This window comes from Hyperoodon ampullatus (assembly GCF_949752795.1).
Source record: "Hyperoodon ampullatus genome assembly, chromosome: 18".
Lineage (NCBI taxonomy): Eukaryota > Metazoa > Chordata > Mammalia > Artiodactyla > Ziphiidae > Hyperoodon > Hyperoodon ampullatus.
Window position 1 is genome coordinate 57,625,846 of NC_136931.1, and position 24,812 is coordinate 57,650,657.

General features: G+C 40.2%; 1 long non-coding RNA gene across 1 annotated transcript in view; it reads left to right on the forward strand.

Annotated features, from left to right (window-relative positions):
* Positions 1 to 240: 240 nt before the first annotated feature.
* The window catches only part of LOC307065872, a 71,136-nt gene continuing 46,564 nt past the window's right edge, over positions 241 to 24,812 (forward strand). The window contains exons 1-2 of the long non-coding RNA XR_013811350.1: positions 241 to 292; positions 3,461 to 3,587. This is a non-coding gene — a long non-coding RNA (uncharacterized lncRNA). The remainder of the gene's footprint in view (positions 293 to 3,460; positions 3,588 to 24,812) is intronic.

Here is a 24,812-nt window from a genome sequence, read left to right on the forward strand (position 1 = left end):
GAGGGGAGCGAGATCTGAAGAAAGTGTGAGGAAACTCCTGTGTTGGTCTCTTGTGGGAGTTACTGTCCTGAGCCCCTCCTGGGACAGGGGGCAGCAGAGGACTGTCTGTCCCACATGCTGAGGGCTTCCCTGTGTGTGTGGCTGTGACTCAGGAAGGGGGTGTGTTGATTCTGAGCATTAAACAACATCTTTTCCACTTTCAAGGTCGACTTGAAAGACTCATTGCCTGAGGAAGAAGCCCTGAAGAGGAGGGAGAGGAAAGAAGCAGGAGTCAGGAATGGCTCTTTCTCAGGTAAAGTCATTTTCTCAGTTGATTTCTCTGTCCTTCCTGAAATGCCCTTCTTTGGACTCACTGATCTTGTCTGACTCTGAAGTGTCCTGCCTGACACTTGTACAGTCACAGTCACCCGGGTCCTTCCCTCAGAGCCTGTCATCTCCACTTAGATTCTGTCTCATGAGGACCCAGTGATGTGGAACTTGAAGAAGCTCCATTGTGGTCATCAAGAGACAACTCTTATTTCAGTAAATTTAAGTGTGTATATGTGTGTGTATGAGTGCATGGATGCTCAAGCCCATGGTTCTTATAAAATACATATCATTATTTCTAAATAAGTTAGGTATGGGAATTCCCTGGTGGTCCAGTGGTTAAGACTCCACGCTTCCACTGCAGGGGGCACAGGTTCAATCCCTGGTTGGAGAACTAAGATCCCACAAGCTGCGTGGTGCGGCCAAAAAAATTATACATAAATAAATAAATAAATAAATAAATAAAAAGTTATATATTATTTAGTTGTTGAAATTACATCATATGTATTTTTCATTGCGTTAAATTTTTTCTACACTATGACATTAATGAGTTAAATAGTTATAAAAAGAGTAACATGTATGTGCGTGTGTGTGCATGTCTGCATGATGACATTTTATGTAGTTCTAGGTTGTTAGCCTTGAACTTGTTTCAGGTTTCCTCAGGGAACCCTTTGTCAGTGTACCTTTGATGCTTTTATATGACTTAAATTCTTTACATTTAAATTCAGAATCTAAACACCTGGGTTTATATGTTTGTTCTACCATCTTTAGCAGTTTGACCTGAGGCAAATTTCTTAGAATGTCGGTGATACAGCTGTCTCTGCCTTAAGATGGATGGGACCAGATCTTTTTTTTTTTTTTAATTAAAAAAAATTGTTTTAAATTTTATATTGGAGTATAGTTGATTAACAATGTTGTGTTAGTTTCAGGTGTACAACAAAGTGATTCAGTTATACATACACAGGTATCTGTTCTTTTTCAAATTCTTTTCCCATTTAGGTGATTACAGAGTATTGGGCAGGGTCGCTTGTGCTATACAGTAGGTTCTTGTTGGTTATCTATTTTATTTTATTTTTTATTTTTTTAAATTTATGTATTTATTTATTTATTTTTGGCTGCGTTGGGTCTTTGTTGCTGCGCATGGGCTTTCTCTAGTTGCAGGGAGCGGGGGCTACTCTTCGTTTTGGTGCGTGGGCTTCTCATTGTGGTGGCCTCTCTTGTTGCGGAGCACAGGCTCTAGGCGTGCGGGCTCAGTAGTTGTGGCTCGTGGGCTCTAGGGCGCAGGCTCAGTAGTTGTGGCGCACAGGCTTAGTTGCTCCGTGGCATGTGGGATCTTCCCAGACCAGGGCTTGAACCCGTGTCCCCTGCATTGGCAGGCGGATTCTCAACCACTGCGCCACCAGGGCAGTCCCTGGTTATCTATTTTAAACATAGCACTGTGTGTATTGTCAATCCCACACTCCCAATTTATCCCTCCCCCACCCACCAGATCTTTTTATTGTGTTTTTTAAAATTTTACTTATTTATATATTTTAAAAATAATTTTTATTGGAGTATAGTTGATTTACAGTGTTGTGTTAGTTTCAGGTGTGCAGCAAAGTGAATCAGTTATACATATACATATATCAATTCTTTTTCAGATTCTTTTCCCATGTGGGTTATTACAGACTGTTGGGTAAAGTTCCCTGTGCTGTACAGTAGGTCCTTGTTGGTTATCTGTTGTATATGCAGTAGTGTGTGTATGTGTGTATGTTGATCCCAAACTCCTCATTTATCCCCACCCCACCCCCGCCTTTCCCCTTTGGTAACCATAAGTTTGTTTTCTATGTCTGTGAGTCTCTTTCTGTTTTGTTTATTTATTTAGTTTAATATTTTAATTTTATTGGAATATAGTTGATTTACAATGTTGTGTTACTTTCAGGTGTGCAGAAAAGTGAATCGGTTATACACGTATCCACTCTTCTTTAGATTCTTTTCAAACTTTTTTTAAAATTTTTTAAATTAATTTTTATTGGAGTATAGTTGATTTACAATGTTGTGTTAGTTTCTACTGTACAGCAAAGTGAATCAGCTATACGTATACATATATCCCCTCTTTCTTGGATTTCTTTCCCATTTCGGTCACCACAGTGCACTAAGTAGAGTTTCCTGTGCTCTACAGTAGGTTCTCACTAGTTCTCTATTTTATACGTAGTATCAATAGTGTATATGTGTTAATCCCAATCTCCCAATTCCTCCCACTCCCCCGCTTTTCCCCCTCGGTATCCATACATTTGTTTTCTACGTCTGTGTCTCTATTTCTGCTTTGCAAATAAGATCATCTATACCATTGTTCTAGATTCCACATATATACATTAATATATGATACTTGTTTTTCTCTTTCTGACTTACTTCACGCTGTATGACAGTCTCTAGGTCCATCCATGTCTCTACAAGTGATCCAATTTCATTCCTTTTTATGGCTGAGTAATATCCCATTGTATATATGTACCACATCTTCTTTATCCATTCCTCTCTTGATGGACATTTAGGTTGCTTCCATGTCCTGGCCATTGTAAATAGTGCTGCTGTGAACATTGGGGTGCCTGTGTCCTTCTGAGTTATGGTTTTCTCAGGGTATATGCCCAGTAGTGGGATCGCTGGGTCAGATATTTTTTAATTTGGTATTACGTTATTATACGAGTTAGTACATGCAAAGCACTTAGAGGAATGCGTAGCACATGAGAAGTGTTCAAACACTTTTTGAGATTACTGTTGCTGTCATCACAGTTTCTTTACAGCCACTATAGACATTGTCATCTTTGAAGACGTCATTCCTGCTCTTGTTCCTCTAGACATTGAATATAACTTGGTGTGTGGAGCATATCTCACATTTCTATTCAGATAATCCTGTGTTGATTGTGTGTGTGTGTTTCTTGTATTGTCCACAAAAATGGGAAGTCCACACTGATTTAGAGGCTATCATAACCTCTTATGGAAAAGTATAATAAACCAAAATTAGGGACACGTAACTTGCTCAAAAATACCATAAGTGGATCTGTAACAATACTCACTTCAGTCTAATCGATCCTTTCCCCTCTCTCTCCTCTTCTCATTTTGTGTGAAAATAAGGACTCTCCTCATGGCCTGTTAGTGAAATGTGTTTTCATTTCAGGCACAGTTGACATTCAAGGATGTGGCCATCGAATTCACTCAGGAGGAGTGGGAATGCCTGGACCCTGCTCAGAGGGCCTTGTACAGGGACGTGATGTTGGAGACCTACAGGAACCTGATCTCCCTGGGTAAGGATAACTTCCCTCCAGCAGTCGGGACCTGTCCTTGGGTATCTTTGCATTTTCCCTTGTGTACCTCTTGGGAACCCCTACATTGCCTGCCTGAGATCAAAGCCCTGTTGACTCAGAAATGAAAAGCTTCATAATGTAGCATGAGGACTTTGAACTTGTCCTTTCTTTGTATGATCTTCCCATTTCATGATCAAGGGTGATTCCAGAGCTTAAATATGCATAAAATCTTATGGCAAACTTAAAATATCCAGTTCCCTCTTTTCTACCCCTGTGCTTTTGATTCAGTAGCTCTTGGAAGAGAGCTAGATGTCTGCATATTATACTACGCTCTGTGCGTTTAGGACACAATCAGTGGGTGAATTTTTGAAATTGTTTGTTTAGCTTTATTGAGATATAGTTGTCAAATAAAATTGTAATATATTTAAAGTGTACAACGCGATGATTTGATACACATGTACATTGTGAAAGGATTCCCATCAAGTTAATTAACATAAGTTACCTCACATACTTTTTTTTTTTTCTTGGGGAGAACACTTAAGTTCTACTCTCATAGCACATTTTAGTTTTATACTTTTATCCACTATAGTCATCAAGTTTTACGTGAAATTTTCAGACCTCATTCATCTTGTGACGGAAATTGTGCCCTTTTATCAACCTCTCCCCATTTCCATAACCCCCAGCCCCAGGCAGCAGTTATTCTACTCTGTGTTTCTAGACCTGGTTTCTTCCCTCATCATTGTACTTCCTCCCATTGATTGACTGATTGATGACTGCGCCGGGTCTTAGTTGCGGCATGCGGGCTCCTTACTTGCAGCATGCATGCGGTATCTAGTTCCCTGACCAGGGATTGAACCCAGGACCCCTGCACTGGGAGCGCAGAGTCTTACCCACTGGACCACCAGGGAAGTCCCTGCACTCCCTTCCTTTTAGATCTCTTCCTTTTTGCCCCATGTCCTATAGTTAAGAATGGGACAATATTATGCTACTTGCTAAGTCATTTTCTCTTTTTTCCTAAGTCACTTTTAAGTGTCCGAATGCATTTATCTTCCCACAGGTTGGCAAGTACACACACTGCCCACATGCCCGTTACTCCCTAGCCTCTACGCTTTTTAATTTTTTTTTATTCTCTTTTTTTTTAATTGAAGTGTACTTGATTTACAATGTGTTAATTTCTGCTGTTCAGCAGAGTGATTCAGTTATATATATACATATACATTCTTTTTCACATTGTTTTCCATTATGGTTTACCCCAGGTTATTGAATATAGTTCCCTTGCTTATTTTTCAAAACACATTGTTTGTTTTCTTAGTTTTGAGAGTTCTTTGTATAACCTGGACACAAGTCCATGATGAGATATCTATCGTGCAAATACTTTCCCCTAGTCTGTAGCTGGTGTTTTCATTTTCTTAAGAGTGTCTTTTTAAAAAAACTTTTTAAAAATTGAAGTATAGTTGGGAATTCCCTGAAGGTCCAGTGGTTAGGACTCTGCACTCTCAATGCTGAGGGCCCAGTTTCAATCCCTGGTCGGGGAACTAAGATCTCGCAAGCCGCTTGGCCAAAAAAAAAAAAAAAATTGAAGTATAGTTGATTTACAGTGTTGTGTTAATTTCTACTGTACAGCAAAGTGATTCAGTTATACCTATGTATACATCCTTTTTTATATTCTTTTCCATTATGATTTATCACACAATATTGAATATAGTTCCCTGTGCTGTACAGTAGGACTTTGTTGTCTATTCATTCTGTATATAGTAGTTTGCATCTGCTAATCCCAAACTCCCAATCCATATCTCCCCCGCTCACCCTCCCTCTTGGCAACCACATGTCTGTTCTCTATGTCTGTGAGTCTGTTTCTGTTTCATTTGTGCCTTTTTTTTTTTTTTTTTTTTTTTTTTTTTTTTTTTTGCCGTGTGGCTTGCAGGATCTTAGTTCCTCCACCAGGGATTGAACCCTCACCCTCAGCAGTGAAAGCACAGAGTCCTAACCACTGGACCGCCAGGGAAGTCCCATGTACCATATTTTAGATTCCATATATGAGTGATATCACATGGTATTTGTCTTTCTCTTTCAAAAAGTCAGTGGTCTTAAGGTAAATTTCGGTTCCCGTTTTGTGTTGGTTCTGGAACAGAAGCCCTTGCTTTTTTTTTTCTTCAGAAGGATTTGTTGAGAATTTCACAAACAATAGTTTCGTATAATTGCAGTTACTTATTATTTATACCCTGGTTTCATCATAGCTTACTAGAATGTTTTATTTACTAATTTTCTTTTTTTTAATTGAAGTATAGTTGATTTACAATGTTGTGTTAATTACTGCTGTCCAGCAGAGTGACTGAGTCATACCTACACATATATACATTCTTTTCCATCATGTTTTATCACTGTTTGCTAATTTTCATTATGATTTATAGATGATGGCTTTTCAGTGGGTATTATGCAGTATAACTGACTCACATCACTGGTTAGTGTTGCAGAATGGCCATTCTGAGTGAATATAGTTCTATGACTTTTATAACTGGTATTCAGAGAATTACTGTATTTTTATAACATTGTTTTATTAAACTTCATTTCCACTTCTAAACTGCCATTTATTTATGTTACTCATTAGTTAAAATTATGGCTTATTTACCATTAGAGTACTGTGCTTTAGCATTTATTGGTGCACAATCGATATGCAGTAAATATGTGTAATATCTTTATCTCTTCAAATCTGAAACCGCCATATGTTTTCTGTGAAGTGGTATGTGCTTTGGGGTCATGGTACAAAAATACCCCTCTTTCAGGGCTAACATGGGTACACTATGGGTGTTTCAGCCATTGATTGTTTAAAGTAGGCTTCCCTAAAATTAATTTGAAATACATGTAATCACCCTTTCTCTCTTTTTTTCCCCTAATTTATTCATTTTTGGCTGCGTTGGGTCTTCATTGCTGCACGTGGGCTTTCTCTAGTTGCGGTGAGCGGGGGCTACTCTTCGTTGCAGTGTGCGGGCTTCTCATTGTGGCGGCTTCTCTTGTTGTGGAGCATGGGCTCTAGGCACGCGGGCTTCAGTAGTTGTGGCACGTGGGCTCAGTAGTTGTGGCTCGCGGACTCTAGAATTCAGGCTCAGTAGTTGTGGTGCATGGGCTTAGTTGCTCTGTGGCATGTGGGATCTTCCCGGACCAGGGATCGAACCGTGTCCCCTGCATTGGCAGGCAGCTTCCTAACCACTGTGCCACCAGGGAAGTCCCACCCTTTCTTTATGAAAGAATCTCATTCCCTTTGTGTTCCTAAAAACTGAAGATCATGGTTGCAACATTTCTTAACTGTTCAAAATATGTAGTACTTCTGATATGATATTATGTTCTTCAATATGAAATATTTCTTTCCAAACTGTAATTAATAGGAGACATACAATTCTTTATGTCTTGTAGATACCTCTCTTAAATGTGTGATCAAGGAATCAGCACCAAAAGAGAACAGTCATACAGGGGAAATGTTGCAAACAGTGTTGTTGGAAAGACATGAAAGCTGTGAGACTGAGGACTATGGCTATAGGGAAATCCAGAAAAATATGCATGACTTTGAGTACCAGTGGAGAAGTGACAAAAGAAATTACAGAGGAGTGCCTGTCACCTGTAAACAAAATCTTACTGGTAGAAGAGATCAACATGGTAGAAGAGATGAAGGAAACAAGCCTATTGAAAACAGGCTCGGACTAAGCTTTCAGTCACATCTGGCCGAACTGCAGATATTTCCAACTGAAGGGCAATTTTATGCATATCATCAAGTTGAGAAGTCTAACAACAGTGGTTCCTCATTTTCAGTACTTCAGAGAATTCTTCCCAGTGTCCAAACCAACATTTTTAATGAATATGGGAATGATTTCTGGCATTCTTCATTACTCACACAAGACCAGAAAGCATACATTAGGGAAAAACCTTACAAATGTGATGAGTATGACAAAGCAGTTAATCACGGCTCACATCTCACTAACCATCAGGTAATCTACACAGGTGTGAAACCTTACAAATGTAATGTATGTGGCAAAGCCTTTAATCAGAGCTCACATCTCACTAGACATCAAAGAATCCACACAAGGGGGAAACATCACAAGTGTGAGGAATGTGGTAAGGGCTTCAGTTACAGTTCACACCTTGTACGTCATCGCAGAACTCATACCGGAGAGAAACCCTACCAGTGTGGCGAGTGTGACAAAGCCTTTAGTGTGTATTCAAGTCTTATTTATCATCAGGTTGTCCATACTAGAGAGAAACCTTACAAATGTAATGAGTGTGGCAAAGTCTTTAGTCAGAGTTCAAGCCTTACTAATCATCGCAGGATTCATACTGGAGAGAAACCATACAAATGTAATAAATGTGGCAAAGCCTTTAATCAGAGGTCCCACCTCACTCGACATCAGGTCATGCACACTGGAGAGAAACCCTACAAATGTAGTGAGTGTGGGAAGGTCTTCACTCAAAACTCAAGCCTCGTAAGTCATCGGAGAATTCATACTGGGGAGAAGCCATACAAATGCAACGAGTGCGGCAAAGCATTTGGTGTGTATTCAAGTCTTAATTATCATCAGGTCACCCATACTAGAGAGAAACCTTACAAATGTAATGAGTGTGGCAAGGTCTTCAGTCAGAGTTCAAGCCTTCCTAGTCATCGCCGGATTCATACCGGAGAGAAACCTTACAAATGTAATCAGTGCGGCAAATCCTTTATTCATTGCTCAAACTTCAACAGACATAAGAAAATTCACACTGGAGAGAAACCTTACCAATGCAGTGAGTGTGGCAAGGTCTTCACTCAAAACTCAAGCCTTGTAAGTCATCGGAGAATTCACGCTAGAGAGTAACCTGACCAATGTATGTAACGAGTGTGGCAAAATAACACAAATTCAAGCATGGATTGACACCAGAGAGTCCACACTAAAGAGAAATTACATCAGTGTAACACATAGGACAGAGGACTTGTACAGACTTCGCAACTCACTAGACATCAGAATATACATCATTGATGAAGCCACAAGAATGTAATGTGTGTATAAAGGCTCTTATCTGTAGATCAAAACTACAGAACATCGCAAGATTCCTACTGGGGAGCAGCCTTACAAATGTAATGAATGTGGGAAGGCTTTTTATTAAACATTCATGGCTTTGATGTCATGAGAGGATTTATACCTGAGAGAAACCAGGGAAATTTACTGAATGTGGAAAGGCCTTTAAGCAACAGTGTCCCCTCAGGATTCACCAAAGAATGCATAATGGAAAGAAACCTTACAAACGTAATGAATATTTAACATTTCTTCAAGACTTTTCACAACAGAATCCACATCAGAGCATTCACATGAGGAATAACTAAGTCTCAAGTTTAGTCTGAAATATTGCATACTGCAGAATAAAATTAAAAGTCAAAATATGTTAAAACTTAGGTAGATATATAGATAGATCCTGAGGATGTTATCCTATGGTTTCTTTTCTAAATCTCTTATAATTTAAAGTAGTATGGTTTTACATTTCACGTTTAAAGCTATGACCAAGTTTGAGCTAATATTTGTACAGGTGTGAAGTTTTGGTGGAGATTCTTTCTTTTTTTTTTTTCCTAGTATGGAAGATCAGTTGATATGGTGTAATTTTTTCAGATTCTTGCTTCATTCAGTTTTCTTGGTACCTTTGTCAAAACTCAGTTGCAAGTAATTGTGTGGGGCTATTTCTGGGTTCTCTGTTTTGTTCCCTCGTTCTGTATGTCTCACTCCACAAATATCAGTCTTGATTACTTTTTATCTTATTAGAAGTTTTGAATTGAATGAGTGATTCCAACCAATTTATTCTTCTTAAGATATTTTAGCTATTCTAGTTCCTTTGCCTTTCCATATAAGTTTTAGAAAAATCTTGTTTGTGCCTACAAAATATCTTGATAGACAATGCATTAAGCCTGTCTATCAGTTTGCGATCATTTGACATCATTTCTATATTATGCCTTCCAATAAATGGCTGTAGTATGTCTATTTATTTGTCTGATCTTTGGTTTCTTTCACCAATATTTTATAGATTTCAGCATCAAAATCCTGTCAACGTTTTGTTTGATTAACACATTTCTACTTCTTTTTTGAATAATCGGACATGTTATTTTTAACTTGTTTCCATGCGTTAATTGCTACTATATAGAAATACAATAGATTTTTGAATGTTGATCTTGTATCCTTAGAATTTACTAGTCTCACTTATTCTAGAGGTATTCATAGATGACTTGGACTTGTCTGTATATATCATTTCATTAGTTTCCTAATGCAGCTTGTTGACGAAAATTCAATTATCTATCAAGAAGAAGAAGAAAAGGAATTTTATGCACGCCAAATTGAGGGCTATAATCCAGGAAGCAGATTCTCAGAAAGCTCTGAGAACTGTTCCAGCTGTTAGAGTTCAAGGTACAGTCATACACATTTTTGAGACAAAGGATCATGCATCAAAATGACATACTGATATTTTACATAAAGTTCACCAAGGATACGTAGTCCAGGTGAGTACATACAACAACGCGAGCAGCAAGTCACCATGACCCCCTACAGAGTTGGGAAAGGACGCTATTCTTTTAAGAAGTTAAATTGCTAGTGTCGAAAGGAAAAAAATTTGACCTTTCCGGTTGGTGGGCAGGCACTCCCACGTTTGAGGATCTGTGGTTAATGTGTGATGCAGATGCACACTGCACACTCTGGAGGGAGGAGGCCCAAACAGAGAATTTTATGTTAATTTTTTTCTTGTCTTGCCTTAAAATATAAATTTTATTTCATCAGGCGGTAAGAAATTACCACAAACTAGGTGGATTAAAACAATAAAACTTATTCTCTTTCAGTTCAGGTCAGACGTCTAAAATGGGTATGTTAACAGAACTGTAACCCTGACATTCCAGGGAGGAATTTATTTCCTTGCACTTGCAAATTCTGCAGACTGCTTATATGCTTTGCCACTTCATCCATCGTCAAAGTCAGCCAGGTACCATCTTAATATCTTTTTATCTCCGTCCTGCTTCCACCACACTAGCAACTTCTATGTGGCCAAGTCCGACCGCATCCTTCTTATTCAACCCCTTCTGATTATACCATGTTTATCGGATAATCCAGGGTAATCTTTCATCTCAAGATCCTTAACACTTGAAGGTTACAGGGGTGAGCATGTGGCTGTCCTTTGGTGGCGGGAGGTGATTGTTCAACCCACCACCACAATGATACCTCCTGCTGATGGATACACTATTATATCTTCTTTCTGACCTTTATCACTTCTATTTCCTTTTATTCCCTTATTTCATTGGCCGTAACTTCTAATTGCATGTTGACTAACAGTGGTAAAAGCGGACATACTTGTCTTATCCTCAGTCTCTGTGGGGGAACCATTCAGTCTTTCACCATTAAGAATGATGTTGTAAGGTAAGCTTTCTTAGGTGTTCTTTATTCAGTTGAGGAAATTTCCCTCTATTCCTGGTTCTCTGAAAGCTTAAACTGAGTGTTGAATATTGTCAAATGCTTCTTCTGCATCAGTTGATAAGATGCTATGATTTTTCCACTGTAATCTGTTGCTACTGTGATTTATGTTGATTTTTAAACGTTAAAACAGCCTTGCATCCCTCAAGTGAACCCCTTTTGGTCATCGTGTACAGTTCTTTCTATATATTGTTTGTTTGTTTTAAATATTTATTTATTTGGCTGTACCAGGTCTTAGTTGCGGCACACGGGATCTTTAGTTGCAGCATGTGGGATCTAGTTCCCTGACCAGGGATCAAACCTGGGCCCCCTGAATTGGGAGTTTGGAGTCTTAGCCACTGGACCACGAGGGCAGTCCCTCTTTCTATATATTGCTAATTTCTATCACTAATATTTTGTAAGAATTTTTGCTTTTTTTTTTTTTTTTTTTTTTTTTGCAGTACGCTGGCCTCTCACTGCTGTGGCCTCTCCCGCCACGGAGCACAGGCTCCAGTCGCGGAGGCTCAGCGGCCATGGCTCACGGGCCCAGCCGCTCTGCGGCATGTGGGATCCTCCCAGACCGAGGCACGAACCCGCATCCCCCGCATCAACAGGCGGACTCTCAACCACTGCGCCACCAGGGAAGCCCCTGCATATTTTTTTTTTTTTTTTTTTTTTTTTTTTTTTGCGGTACGCGGGCCTCTCACTGTTGTGGCCTCTCCCGTTGCGGAGCACAGGCTCCGGATGCGCAGGCTCAGCGGCCATGGCTCACGGGCCCAGCCGCTCCGCGGCATATGGGATCCTCCCAGACCGGGGCACGAACCCGTATCCCCTGCATCGGCAGGCGGACTCTCAACCACTGCGCCACCAGGGAGGCCCTGCATATTTTTTTATGTGGGATTTAGTTAGTAGTTATTGCTTTCTTCAAGTGCTTTTATTTTTGTTACCGTGGTAATAGTAGTCTCAGAAATTGAGTTAAAAAGTATTCATGGTCTATTTTCTGGAAGAAATTGTATACAAATACTGTTATTCTTCACTCATTTGATAGAATTGCCTAGTGTCACCAGTTGAGTCTAGCAATAAGTTTGGGAGGGGCACTTTTTTTGAGGTAAGAACACTTAACATGAGTACTACCATGTACAGTATTGTTAGCTATAGGTAGTATGTCATATTGTAGATCTCCAGTACTTATTTATCTTGTATAACTGAAACTTTGTACCCTTTGAACACCATCTCCCCATTTCCCTCTCCGCTAACCCCTGGCAACCAACATGCTACTCTGATTCTATGAGTTTGACTATCTTAGGTTCCACATAAAAGTGAGATCATACAGTATTTTTCTCCATCAGTCTTGTTTCACTTAGCATAGAGTCCTCCAGAGCTCTCCATGTTGTTGAACAGGATTTCCTTCTTTGTTAAGACTGAATAAGATTGCATTGTATGTTTATAAAACATTTTCTTTATCCATTCTTGTGTTGATGCTCATTTAAGTTGTTTCTATACTTTGATTATTGTGAATAATGCTGCAGTGAACATAGGAGTACTGGTACTTCTATGAGATCCTGATTTTATTTCCTTTGGGTATATTACCAGCAGTGGGATTGCTGGGTCATATGGTAGTTCTATTTATAATTTTTGGAGAACCCACCATACTGTTTTCTGTAGTGCCTGTACCACTGTTCCCTTTTCTCAAACATCCTTGGCAACATTTGTTATCATTTGTCTCTTTAAGAATCATCTTAGGGACTTCCTGGTGGTGCAGTGGTTAAGAATCCGCCTGCCAATGCAGGGGACATGGGTTCGAGCCCTGTTCCGGGAAGATCCCACATGCCATGGAGCAACTAAGCCCATGCGCCACAACTACTGAGCCTGCTCTCTAGAGCCTGCAAGCCACAACTATTGAAGCCCGTGCGCCTAGAGCCTGTGGTCCGCAGCAAGAGAAGCCACCACAATGAGAAGCTCGCACACCACAACAAAGAGTAGCCCCCGCTCTCTGAAACTACAGAAAGCCCGCGTGCAACAACAAAGACCCAATGCAGCCAAAAATAAATAAATAAATAAGTATATAAATAAATTTATTTATTAAAAAAATAAATAATAAGCATTCTAACAAGTATGAAATGATATAGCATGGTGGCTTTGATTTGCTTTTCCCTGATTAGTGATGTTGGGTATCTTTTCATATACCTGCTGACCATTTGTATGTCTTCTTTTGAGAAATGTCTGTTTAGGTCCTTTGCCCATTTTTTAATTGGATTATTTGGGGGGGTTTGCTATTGAGATGAGTTCCTTACATATTTTGGATATTAACTCCCTATCAAATATATGGTTTGCAAATATTTTCTCCCATTCTGTAGATTGCCTTTTCACTCTTTTTTTTATTTTATTATTATTTTTTAAAATATTTATTTATTTATTTATTTGGCTGTACCTGTCTTAGTTGTGGCATGCAGGATCTTTAGTTGTGGCATGCAGGATCTAGTTCCCTGACCAGGTATCAAACCTGGGCCCCCTGCATTAGGAATGTGGAGTCTTAGCCACTGGACCACTAGGGAATTCCCTGCCTTTTCACTCTTTTTTTTTATATATAAATTATTTTATTTATTTGGCTGCGTTGGGTCTTTATTGCTGCATACAGGCTTTCTCTAGCTGCGGCGAGCGGGGGCTACTCTTTGTTGCAGTGTGCGGGCTTCTCATTGTGGTGGCTTCTCTTGTTGCAGAGCACGGGCTCTAGGTGTGTGGGCTTCAGTAGTTGTGGCACACAGGCTCAGTAGTTGTGGCACACGGGCTTAGTTGCTCCGCAATATGTGGGATCTTCCCAGACCAGGGTTCGAAACCGTGTCTCCTGCATTGGCAGGTGTATTCTTAACCACTGCGCCACCAGGGAAGTCCCTGCCTTTTCACTCTTGATTGATTCTTTGGCTGTGCAGAAACTTTTTAGTTTGATGTGGTCACATTTGTCTAATTAGCTTTGATGTCAAATAAAAAAAATTATTCCACAGGCTGTTGTCAAGAAGCTTTTCTCCTGTTTTCTTCTAGGGGTCTTACAGTTTCAGGTCTGACACTTAAGTATTTAATTCATTTTGATTTGATTTTTTTTTTTTTGCTGTGCCGTGCAGCATGCAGGATCTTAGTTCCCTGACCAGGGATTGAACCCGTGCCCCCTGCAATGGAAGTGCGGAGTCTTAACCACTGGACCTCCAGGGAAGTCCAGTAAGATCTTTTTTAATGATCACTGATCACTTTTTTTTTCTTTTTTTGGCGGTACGTGGGCCTCTCAATGATCAAAGGGTACAACGCTTCTGACAACAAACATATGGGGGTTTTCCCCACACCAAGCAATTCTCCAGCTCTTCGGACACCAACTGTGTGTCCTACAATTGAATTTTGATACCAGCTACTTGGAGTAAGTACAGACTCCAAAGAATTAAGGACTCAGTTGCACAACGCTACCCCCACTTCAGATGCCAATCACAAGTCCGAGGCCTCCCATGCTTCTGACCTACTGGCTGTAAGTGGCTACAAATTCTACTATACTCTTGAGTAGAAGTGATATTCAGAGATCAATTCTAGATTTATTCCTGACCTAAACAGAAATGCTTGTTAACATTTTTTTAACATCTTTTTTGGAGTATAATTGCTTTACAATGGTGTGTTAGTTTCTGCTGTATAAGAAAGTGAATCAACTATACATATAAATATATCCCCATATGCCCTCCCTCTTGCGTCTCCCTCCCACCCTCCCTATCCCATCCCTCTAGGTGGTCACAAAGCACCGAGCTGGTCTCCCTGTGCTATGCGGCTGCTTCCCACTAGCTAGCTATTTTACATTTGGTGGTGTATATAAGTCCATAACACTCTCTCAACATTTGACCATCAATATAAAGTTCTATATTCATTGTTGATGGACACTATAGATCAGATTAATTTTCCTCCTGATCCTATATGCTGGGTGTATGTTTATTTTATTTTACTTTATTTTAAATTTTATTGAAGTATGGTTGATTTACAATGTTGTGTTGTAGATTTCTATAAATGTAACTGAGTGTTGAAATGTTTCAAGTGCTTCTCTGAAGCTATTGGCATAATAGAGGTCAGTGTTCTCATTGTTCACACCACAGCAGGCTGTGTAATACCACATATATTAAAACATCATATATTACTAGAATAACATCTGCTCAGTCACACTGTGTATTTTAATGATCCATTTTGCATCAAACTTCAGAAGTCAAACTGCTTTTTTTTTGATGTCTTAACATGAGGGATAGAATAGCAGTATTACACATTTTCATATCTTCTGTAGTGAAAAAAGTTTGTAAATGAAGAGAACTGCCAATACCTTGCAAATGTGGGAAATTTTCCTGTAAAACAATCAGTCTTGTTGAGTATTTCAAAGTTTTGAAGTTATTTATGTTTCTCTTATTTCTAATTCTTCTTAATTCAGTTTTAGTGATCTATATTTGTAGAAATCATTCTCAATTTTCAAATTAATTAATATAAAGTTGTTCTTAGTAATCTCTACAGGTTTTGAAAATCTCTATCAATAGTCATCTACTATTATTAGTATTGTTCAAGTGTGTCTTTGCACATTTTATTTTATTTTATTTTAATAAGTTTATTTTATTTATTTACTTTTGGCTGCATTGGGTCTTTGTTGCTGCACATGGGCTTTCTCTAGTTGCGGTGAGCGGGGGCTACTCTTCCTTGCGGTGCGCGGGCTTCTCATTGTGGTGGCTTCTCTTGTTGCGGAGCACGGGCTCTAGGTGTGCAGGCTTTGGTAGTTGTGGCACGTGGGCTCAGTAGTTGTGGTGCGCAGGCTCAGTAGTTGTGGTGCATGGGCTTAGTTGCTCCATGTCATGTGGGATCTTCCCGGACCAGGGCTCAAACCCATGTCCCCTGCATTGGCAGGCGGATTCTTAGCCACTGGGCCACCAGGGAAGCCTTTTGCACATTTTAAAGCCAATATTTCAAAAGAACATTTTGTTATATTTAATATAATTTTCATTTTTGCCTTTTGTTGGGTTTACACTATACCTTTCTTTAAAAATTCTTGAATTGGGCCCATAGGACATGGATTGTCCAGTGAACTTCTAATATGTGAATTTGCAGCTATCTTATTTCCTCTAAATAATTATTTTCATTAAATAAATATCACAGGGTTGACACAAGAATTTTCTTATCTTTTCATATACATAAATTCTAATTATCTAAACAAATAGTGACTCTTTAAGGTTTTCAATATTTTAAAATTTCTGAATGTACAGTTTTCCAAGTGGTATTATTTGATGATGATAAAATATTATCTGTCTTATTAAAAATTTTTTTAGTGTTTGAAACTTTGTGGTCTAACAACTGCTGAAAAATGTTCTTTATATATATATTTTTTGACACAAGTTTGAATATATTGTCCATTTGTTGAAACTCCTTTAAATTTTTTGGATCCTCAAATCTAGCAGTCACAAATAAGGGTATATTCTAATCTTTCTATGTGATTGAGGAATTGTCCATTTCCCCCACTTTTTAAAAATTATTTTTTATTTATTTATTTTTTCATTTTTTATTGTTATTATTTTTTAACATCTTCATTGGAGTATAATTGCTTTACAATGGTGTGTTAGTTGCTACTTTATAACAAAGTGAATCAGTTATACTCCCCTACGCGGGCCTCTCACTGTTGTGGCCTCTCCTGTTGCGGAGCACAGGCTCCGGACTTGCAGCCTCAGCGGCCATGGCTCACAGGCCCAGCCGCTCCGCGGCACGTGGGACCCTCCCGGACTGGGGCACGAACCTGTGTCCCCTGCATCGGCAGGCGGACTCCCAACCACTGCGCCACCAGGGAAGCCCCTCCCCCACTTTTTGATTCTCCTGTTTTGTTCCCTTGGATCTTTTCCTAAAGAAAGATCCACATAAACAAAAAGGTTATTCGCCCACACCCTCCTCGTCTGCTATTCTAGAGATGTGAAGATTCCACCATGGGTATATTTCCTCAGTAGAGGACATGGGAATCCGAACTGACTCCTGTCTTCCCTCAAACTAATTGAGATATCAGTTAATACAAAATATTTCAGGCTCTAAATATCCCAGTACCCGGTTGATATTTTTAGTTGTCGATTTCCCATCTTAAAAACATTCTACCATGAGATACCACCTCACATCCGTTAGGATGGCTACTATTATTTTAAAAACAACAGAAAATAACAAATGTTGGCAGGGAGGTAGTGAAACTGTAAACCTTATCCACTGTTGGTTGGATTGTGAAATGGTGCAGCTAATTTGGAAAACAAATGGTTCCTCAAAAAGTTAAACCTAGGGGCTTCCCTGGTGGCACAGTGGTTGAGAATCTGCCTGCCAATGCAGGGGACACGGGTTCGAGCCCTGGTGTGTGAAGATTCCACATGCCGTGGAGCAGCTGGGCCCGTGAGCCACAACTACTGAGCCTGCGCGTCTGGAGCCTGTGCTCCGCAACAAGAGAGGCCGCGACAGTGAGAGGCCCGTGCACCGCGATGAAGAGTGGCCCCCACTCGCCGCAACTGGAGAAAGCCCTCGCACAGAAATGAAGACCCAACACAGCCAAAAATAAATAAATAAATAAATAAATAAATTTAAATTCATTCTATTAAAAAAAAAAAGTTAAACCTAGAATTAACATGATCCAAAAATTCTACTTCTGGGTATATACCCCAAAGAACTAAGAGAAGATTCAAAGAGGAATTTGTACAGGCATGTTTGGAGCAACATTATTTACAATAGCCAACATTATTTACAGTAGCCAAAAGGTGGACACAACCAAATGTCCACTGATACACAAAGAGAAACATGATGTGGTCAACGATAAAATATCATTCAGCCTTAAAAAGGATAATCTGTCGCATGCTACAACATGGATGAACCTTGAGGACATTATGCTCAGTGAAATAAGCCAATCGCAAAAGGACAAATACTGTCTGATTCCACTTATATGAGGTACCTAGACCAGTCAAATCTAGAGACAGAAAGTAGAATGGTGGTTGCCAGGGTTCGGAGGGAGAGGGCAGTAGGGAGTTACTGTTTATTGCGTAGAGTTACAGTTTAGTAGATAAGAATCGTGGAGATGGGGGGTGGTCATAGTTGCACAACAATATCAAGGTACTTAATGCTGCTGAACTGTACACTTAAAAATAGTTAAAATGTTAGATTTTATGTGTATTTCATCACAACTAAAAATATTATTTTAAAAATCCCAAGACATCTGTGTTTACTTTGTTGCCTTACCTTCATCATTCAGCTGATTTTTGCCAGAAAATACAGAAAAAACATATGGCAATCTCTCCCCATCCAAAAACAACTCAGATAGCAAGGTCTCCTCTTAGGCTTTGAGGTAAAAACACATACTGGACCTTCAGTGTTATGTAGTGTCTGACACCTTATTCCCTCTTCCAGATCCATCCTAGGTATGCGAATAATCAAAACCAAAGGCTCTTTCTTTCCATAAACTCTTCTCACATTTCACTGCCTCTTGAGTTCTAGGGACATTTTGATTTATTAGACTGAAATATACATACTCAGAGAAACTTTCTATTAGCTCCAAATAATACAGGCCACACTTTTTACAAATTCCTAGACTCAAGTATTATATTGAAACAGCTCATGAAAATGAGATTACATTGCATTTTGCTTAGTAAATAGCTGGTTCAGTGTCTTCTCCAATATATTTTATTTTTTGTGTGTGTTAATTAGACCTTTTTATTTTTGCTTTTTTTTAATTTAATTTTTATTTTATATTGGAGTATAGTTGATTTACAATGTTGTGTTAGTTTCAGGTATATAGCAAAGTGATTCAGTTATACATGTATCCATTCTTTTTCAGATTGTTTTCCCATATAGGTTATTACAGAATATTGAGTAGAGTTTCCTGTGCTGTACAGTAGGTCCTTGTTGATTATTTTATGTACAGTAGTGTGTGTATGTTAATCCCAACCTCCTAATTTATCCCCACCCCCCACACACACACATTTCCCCTTTGGTAACCATAAGTTTGTTTTTGAAGTCTGTGAGTCTGTTTCTGTTTTGTAAATAAGTTCACTTGTATCATTTTTTTTTAGATTCCACATATAGGTGCTATCATATGATATTTGTCTTTCTCTGGCTTACTTCACTCAGTATGATCATCTCTAGGGCCATCCATGTTGCTGCAAACGTCATTATTTCATTCTTTTTTATGCCTGAGTAGTATTCCATTGTTTATCTATGTACCACATCTTTATCCATTCCTCTGTCAGTGGACATTTAGGTTGTTTCCATGGCTATTGTAAATAGTGCTGCAATGAACATTGGGATGCATGTATCTTTTCAAATGATGGTTTTCTCCAGATATATGCCCAGGATTGGGATTGCTGGATCATATGGTAGTTCTATTTTTAGTTTTTTAAGGAACCTCTATATTGTTCTCCATAGTGGTTGTACCGGCAAAATTTTTTTTTAATAAATTTATTTATTTATTTTTGGCTGCATTGGGTCTTCATTGCTGCACACGGGCTTTTCTCTAGTTGTGGCGAGCGGGGGCCACTCTTTGTTGTGGTGCACAGGCTTCTCATTATGGTGGCTTCTCTTGTTGCGGAGCACAGGCTCTAGGCGTATGGGCTTCAGTAGTTGTGGCACGTGGGCTCAGTAGTTGTGGCTCGCAGGCTCTAGAGCGCAGGCTCAGTAGTTGTGGCGCATGGGCTTAGTTGCTCCATGGCATGTGGCATCTTCCCGGACCAGGGCTCAAACCCTTGTCCCCTGAATTGGCAGGCGGATTCTTAACCACCGTGCCACCAGGGAAGTCCCCAACCAATATATTTTAAATTCGGAAGACAGCCTGTTGGTCACCACTGTCTGTGATGTGACTGCTCATTTTAGTGCTGAATACAGCAAAAACTGAATGAATAAAGGACTTTTATTGTGAATACAAATAGAAAATTTAGAGTTTTCTGACCAGATTAGGGACTTGGGTATTCCTTCTGCAGCAGGTAGAGCAGAGCCTGGGTACATCGGTGTCTGGACTCATGAGAAGAAAGGGGCTGACAGTGGGGAAGTGTGAATGCATTAGTGCAGAGATGTTAACCAGCCACTACCTGGGATTATTGAGGATCACCACATAAGTTGCAAAAATGGGGCAGAGGATGTAGAAAGAAAGAAAGATGCTCACCAAGGCAAGGATTCTTTGGGAAGCTCTGGTCTCAGGAAAGGATCTGGTTGAATAGTTGGTCCTATGAGTGTGTCAGACTTGCTGGTCATGTCTGTACAGAATGAAAACCATGTATCCACTGGCCAAGATCATGAGTCCAAAAGACAAAGTACTAGGAGGGCTTTAAAAAGCTGCCAATAATGTGGATGTTATTTTGTCAAGAAGAGTACTAGAGCAGTATCCCAAATCTTTTTGCTTTGTGATGTTTGTGTTGCCCCATTTACCAGACACATGTGAAAACAACTATATTTACAAGCAAGTGCAAAGTCCATCACAGGTAAATAAAGAAGCCAGTGTACTTGGGAGCCTTTACTTTAAGATTCGTCCATGTGGAGTTTCTGGGGCTGATCATGATGGCCTGTAAGATACTTAAGAGACAGATGGTGCTGAAGGACACAGCCGTGGCCACTATGTGAACATAGAAAACAAGTTTGCATCCAGAGCCACTGAGGAAATGTTTCAACCCAAAGGCTGCCATTGTGTGGGGAAGTCCTTTAGAAAGGAGTACCGAGGTATTGGCAAAAATCAGGTGACTGAGAATCAAATCTAGGGATTTTAACCTGTATCCCCTGAGGTGAATGATGACATTCTGATAAAGAAAATAGAAATTCCCTGAGATTCCAACTACAAGTCTGTGATAAGGAGATAGCCCCTATTGCCAAATCCCTGGAGGCCATTCTGCCACCTCCCAGACACTGAGATTCATATTCAGAGTAAGACGGCACTGCAGGAATATGTGAGTTTTATGTTACTGGTGACATGGCAATTGAAATTCACTATTCTTCATTCAGAAACACTCCCATTTTCCATTAACAAGTGGTTGCATAAGTGATATTGTTTTGTATGTAACAACACTGAATCTTCAACTCTGAGATAAGTACTGTTGTTGTCATGACGAGGCGACCCTAAGTACAGATTATAAGAACCATCCCAACTCGCATCCCCCTAGGTGGCAGCATCAGAAACTGCATCTGTGTTTTCTAGCTGCAGACAAGCCTCTTCACCAGGATCCTACATGAAGAAAGGTAGTCAGTTTTACTCTTCATGTCCTCAACATCTGTATTTTTTTTTTTTACTTATGTCCTTTGCCATACTTAAATGGTTTTATCTTCATTAATAATTGTGATGTGGCAATTTTATAATTATGTCTGTAAGTTTATTTTATAGGCCAATATTACCTATGAATAAATCTTTAAAATGCAAATAAGATGATAATGCACCAACTACCATAAAATCCTATAAGAAAGATTATCCCAGACCAAGTGTTGGGTTTATAGGGGCAATAATGGTTTGATGTGGTAATGGTAACAGAGATGCATTTGTCCTTATCCCAAGAACAAGCATAAAATGAGAGCAACCAACAGAATCTTTGTACTATAATATGATGGGCTAATCTCTGGGCTTTGAAACATGTATGAGACAAAACACTAAAATAGAGATTAAACTGTTACTGATTACATACGATATAATTGGTTAACAATGAAGGAGGATTACATGAAACTCTGTGAGGAACAATATAATAATTATTGAAATAGACTCAAATACAAGTATTCCAAATGATATCCAGAAGTCATGGAAACAAGTGCAATGAATAAGTTTAAATATTAGATTTGGTGTGAGCCTGGGGTTGACGTGAAAACATTTGTTCTTAACAGAGAAATATCAGAAGATACATCTGAAACTGCAGACTGTCAAGTCCCAGATCATTTGCTCTGAAACCCACAACATAATGCTAATTTTTTTCTGAAATGGTCATTGTCTAATTTCTTTTTTTGGGGGGGGGTGGTGGGAGGGTGTGATCTCTTCTTTTATTGTTTTTCCAAATTTCTGAGCAAAAATCCACAAGGAAGACAGCTAAAGTGGATAATGAATATTTGCTGATGCCTTTCACTTGCTCTAAGAGCAAAGTGGAAAGAATCCACACGGGACTGAGTTTATGTTCGTGACCCAGACAAGGCCCTTAGATAGGTCTTCAGGAAACCCAGAGAGGAGAGCTCTTTGGCCGCCTCCTTGAAACCAGGGGAGGAACCCAAAGGCAGGAGGACAGAGGTCTGTGAGTGGTGAACTGAATGAACTAAGACACCAAGGAACTGAACTAGGACTCTCCCTTCCTCTGGAAACCTGACTCTGAATGAGGCAGTGTTCCTTAGCACTCCTTCCAGGAGTTGGGGGCAGTCGGGCCCATTAACCAAGGGATAAGGTGCTTTGAAATCCCCTGTGAATTGCTGGCTAGAAAACAAATGGGTCAGCATAGGAGCAACTAGTCCCTGTTGGGAAAGCACTTTGCAGAAGCTCGGCCGGAGAGAGGAGAGGGGTAGGGAGAGGAGGGGAGAGCCGGTAGGCACAGTGAAGGGAGCTTGTGCCCTGGGAGGGGAGGCGAGGGGAGAGGAAAGAGAGAGAGGAGGGAAAAGGGGAGGAGAGGAGGGAAGGTGAGGGAGGGGAGAGGGGACGGGAGAGGAGGGATGGAGGAAGGGAGGGAGGGGACCGGTGCGGAGAGGAGGGGAAGGAGGAGGGGGAGGGGGGGAGCGATGTGGGGGGTGGGCTTCGAGGCCTGACTTACTCTTGTGGCCCAGCCTGCCCAGGCCAGGGAGGAAGAAAGCAAATAAAAGGCGTGCACCACCCCTGTCAGTGGCTGTTGGCTGAAGGGCCCCCTAAGCCCCGCATCCCCCAGGCAGCCCAAGGCTGCCTGCACCTGCCCGGTCTGTGCCTAATTTCAAGAGAGATAATAGTTTCACCATAATCAGAGCACAGGTTTTTTTGGGTTTTTGTTTTGTTTTTGTTTGTTTGGTTTTAAACCCATGTGGAGATAAAATTACAGCATCCATTTTAAACAAATAATACGTCCAGCTTAAGAGGGAAAAGGAAGATATTTATATTGTGTCAAAGAAAAATTAATCAGTAGTCAATGTAAGAAAGAAATGGAAAATTTCATACCAGTCAAATTGAGGATTATAACCCAGGAGCCAGTCCCCCAGGGAGCTCTGAAAACTGTTCTGAGTCAGGGCGGAGGCCAGTATATATGTGGATTTGGGGAAGGGGCTACATGTAATCAAGCACACATCTGGGTAGAAGGTTTCTGCTGGTCAAAGGGAACAGACATCTTAATGGTTGTTAATGGTTTCAGTGCTTTTCTAAGTATGGGAAGATGAAAGAATTAAGGTTCATAAAAAAATTTCTCCTGAAAATATCTAACATTCTGAAGGCCGGTTCTGCCAGTTTTCCCAGAGCAGAGAGTGCTTCATCCTGATCTCTGCCTGGAATTCCTGTCAGGGTGGCTGTAGGTCAGTGACTGTGGTGGCTAATGTCTTGATTCTTGTAGAACTGGATGGTGGGAAATATTCTTTTTTTTAAAAAAATTATTTATTTATTTTATTTTTGGCTGCGTTGGGTCTTTGTTGCTGCGTGCAGGCTTTCTCTAGTTGCGGTGAGCAGGGGCTACTCTTCATTGTGGTGTGTGGCTTCTCATTGCGGTGGCTTCTCTTGTTGAAGAGCAGGGGCTCTAGGCGTGTGGGCCCAGTAGTTGTGGCACGTGGGCTCAGTAGTTGTGGCTCAAGGACTCTAGAGTGCAGGCTCAGTAGTTGTGGCTTGTGGGCTCTAGAGCACAGGCTCAGTAGTTGTGGTGCTCGGGCTTAGTTGCTCTGCGGCATGTGGGATCTTCCCGGACCAGGGCTCGAACTCGTGTCCCCTGCATTGGCAGGCGGATTCTTAACCATTGTGCCACGAGGGAAGTCCTACATACAGCTTTCTTTCCCAAGTCACGGAAAACAACAGACCTTTTTTTGCATAATTAATCAAGAAAAGCTTATTCTCACCAGCTTATTTCTTCAGCAGGGCTCAGCCGGTAATAGAGGAGATGCCTGGATAATTTAGTTACATAAGTATGACATTTTCATTACTGCTTATATTGTCTAATCATGAACATAAAATCCATGATGCTGTCCGCAGATTTTTTTTTCGTGATCACCAGAGAAACAGCAAAATGAAAAATATTTTTCTTAATATAAACTCTGGGTTCTTGTTCAATTTAACAGCAGCCGGGACCTCTGGCTTGATTTAGAGGAACATCTTTCAACACGTAATGATGTCTCTAGGATGTGACAGGATGAGACACAACACAGCCACAAATGAACATGCAGAGCCCTTCAACGTCGTTCAAAGGCATGTACACTGAGGTTCCTGGGCAAGTTTGTTGTTGTCGCCATTATTATTATTTGTTTAGCATTTCTTTTTTTTTTAATATTTATTTATTTTGGCTGCACTGGGTCTTGGTTGCAGCATGAGGGATCTAGTTCCCCCACCAGGTATCGAACCCCGGGCCCCCTGCATTGGAAGCTCAGAGTCCTAACCACTGGACAGCCAGGAACTCCAGGAAGTCCCTAGTTCAGCCTTTCTAATGTTCCATTTTTCAACTATAACGTGTATTTATCATTTTTGACTTTTGCTTGGTGTTACAGTTTGTGGTGACAAGGTTGAAGCTTCCTTAACCCTGTCATTGTGGAAAAGATAAAAGGTTAAAGAATTCTCCCACTTCACATTCCAGGAAACGGCTTACTGCCAAGACCCACCCTTCTGCATATC